Source organism: Macrobrachium rosenbergii, chromosome 55 (genome assembly GCF_040412425.1).
Source record: "Macrobrachium rosenbergii isolate ZJJX-2024 chromosome 55, ASM4041242v1, whole genome shotgun sequence".
Lineage (NCBI taxonomy): Eukaryota > Metazoa > Arthropoda > Malacostraca > Decapoda > Palaemonidae > Macrobrachium > Macrobrachium rosenbergii.
In genome coordinates, this window is record NC_089795.1 from 25,844,845 (window position 1) to 25,847,767 (window position 2,923).

At 34.7% G+C, this 2,923-nt stretch overlaps 1 long non-coding RNA gene across 1 annotated transcript in view; it reads left to right on the top strand.

Moving 5' to 3' along the window:
* Window positions 1-353: 353 nt before the first annotated feature.
* Window positions 354-2,923, top strand: part of LOC136835223 (uncharacterized) — a 137,149-nt gene continuing 134,579 nt past the window's right edge. The window contains exon 1 of the long non-coding RNA XR_010852060.1: window positions 354-457. This is a non-coding gene — a long non-coding RNA (uncharacterized lncRNA). The remainder of the gene's footprint in view (window positions 458-2,923) is intronic.

Below are 2,923 nucleotides of genomic sequence, written 5' to 3' on the forward strand. Positions count from 1 at the left end.
TATAAAGTGAAAATAGTTTCTTTAGCGCTTTTAACCAACTCGTGATTAATAAGGCAATAATGAGGGGAAGGGGTTGCATTACTTTTCTTTTAGATATTGTCAGCCTGCGGTTATAATACTTTTCCCAGCTACAACTTTATATTTTAGCTTCCTTTACTAAAGTGAATGAAGTGAACGATTACTCAGTTATAAAAGCGTTTGGAGATAGAAATATGTTGAAATATATTCCTTCCTTCCTTTGGCTTGTATTATTGGTCATCAATATGTTATTTTTATGGTACTTATTCTTCGTTATTTTTAATCTGAAATTTTCCCCTGTTAGCAGTTTAGTTATATAATGTTCTCTTATTCTTTCAGCAACCACGTCTCGGTGAATATTTTAATAACTATGAAGATAAGAATAGATCATAAGATTGTGAATGACCACAAGATATATATCAAAGCCATCGTAAACAAAGTAAGTTTGTAACAATACTCATTACCTTGCATGAAGGGGCCTTTATTTGTAGATGTTCATTAACTGAGAATTTTATCTTCATTAAATCGATATGTGGGTTAGTGCTTTTAAATGGTGGTATATATAGCTTAGATTTAACAGTGGTTCTTAAACCCAGGGTTGCGACCCAAGTTGGGTCGCCAAACCATTTCAATGGGTCCCCAAGGGTTAAAACTTTATGGGCTTATTATTAACCCCAATACTCTTATATTATAATTATTATCTGAGAAAATATTATATTAAGAGCACATAAGTCATTAATATCATGGATCATTTTTATGCAGATGTGCTACTTGCATGAATAAAAATCTGCATGTAATTTTGTTTTGGTAACACATTTTCATAAGCATAATTGTATAATTATAAAAAAAGAAAATGTTTATGAGGGGGTGGGTCGCCATTCTTAATTTGGACAAGATTTTGGGTCACTGCCAAAAAGGGTTAAGAACCACTGGCTTAGAACTTATACTCTTTCTTATATGATCAAAAACTATAATGCATACTTATTCTGCATAAATGAAAATTTACTGACGCTTTCCATATGTAGATTATGCAACGGCCTTTTTTGTTTATTTATTTGTTGTCTTCGCCGGCAAAAGTGAGAATGGTTTTATTTCTGGCAATTAATGCTTTAATCTTTAGAGATCTAATATTTGACTGGAAATAAAATTTGTCTTTTTATCTTACCACTTACTCCGCTTGGTAAATTTCCTTCGTAAAGGAAATCCGGTATTTTGCGGCATTTCATGTGAGGAAATGAGTTAACAGAGATTAACCACTTAAAGCAACAATACTGAACACTTTTATGTTGATAATAGTAACAGTAAGAGATCAGGGTCAATCCAAATATGAAAAGTAATAGTCATCTAATACTTGTGATTATCACTTTTCGTATTTCTATTGACGCTGATCTCTTACTGTTACTATTATTGAACTGATAATCCAATAATATTCTGATTAGTTTCATTGTTTTGTTAATCCATTACCACAAAACTAAAAAAAAAACTTATTTGTTATTTAACAAAACTTACTCCATTTTGCAAGGTCTGCCTGTGATGATTTTACAATAACATTACCGTTACGGCTACTAATACTTAGTAGCCTCAAGGTTAATGTTATTGTAAAATCATCACAGGCAGACCTTGCAAAATGGAGTAAGTTTTGTTATTTTACAAAAAGGTTTTTTTTTTTTTTAGTTTGTGGTAATGGCTTGTAAAATGAATGAAACTATTCAGGATATTACTGGATTATCAGTTCAATAATTATATATCAGATTTCCCATCTCGCGCCTCTTGAATTACCTTGTTTGTCAAACGGATAATTAAGTACGTTGAGGCACGAACAACAATCCATTTACACGCCATGCCAGTAGTTCTTGGCCTTTTTATTATCACGCCCCCTCTAAGAGTTGGTCCTTCCCTCCACGCCCCCCTTGCATCTATGAGTAAAATTCCCTCCCAGTTTTAAAAGCAAATGAAAAAAATAAGAGAAAGAGAAGAGGTGTTTTTATTCTTTTGGGAAAGAATTAGTGAGATACTTGATACTGCTTCTTAGCGACTCTCGTTCAGAGTATAACGAATATAATTAGGGAGTTTTTAATTTTTCCCAAGGGCTCGCGCCTCCCCTGGAAATTGTTGACGCCCCCCAGGTTGAGAACCACTGCGCTATGCAGCCTCGTCTATTATGGTGCTTTAAAGAACCCATGTAGAAAGAGTTGAATGACTTCTAACGGTTTGGCTTGTAATTACAAAGGCTTAAGGATGGAAGGAATATGAGAAGGATGGAGGATAAAAGAGATCAACCAAGTCCTGCTAAGAACATCCGGTTTTGATGTGAGGCAGAAATTTCCAATGAATATCCGATGAATAGTGTAACTGCGGCGAGATGACTCTGGTAATTGTAAAGCCATACAATTTCTAATCAAGTAAATCGCCCAGGTGGGGTCAAGGCCATCTACCAGACCATGTATGATGGAGCACATAATGATGGACCACCGATTACTGACGTTATAATTCTTATATTTTTCATCAAGCCCCCTCTCTCTCTCTCTCTCTCTCTCTCTCTCTCTCTCTCTCTCTCTCTCTCTCTCTCTTTACATGCAACTGCAATCTACAGCAGTCGACAGACAACCACAAAACTTAATTTACGGATTATTTTAACAAAAACCAGTTGACAGGTTTTTAAGGAAATTCCCTCATGTATTGTATCCCTTTGAATGGACTGAGTCAAGGTAATATTTGTTGTAATCGTAGAATAATACAGTTCAACAGTTCAAGAGATATACAGATAAACAAGGACACAGAGAGAGAGAGAGAGAGAGAGAGAGAGAGAGAGAGAGAGAGAGAGATAAGCTATACAGGGAAAACTGTTTATCTGTAATTCCTTAATTAATTTTTTAATTCTTTTGTCGTGTCAGAGGAGACCATA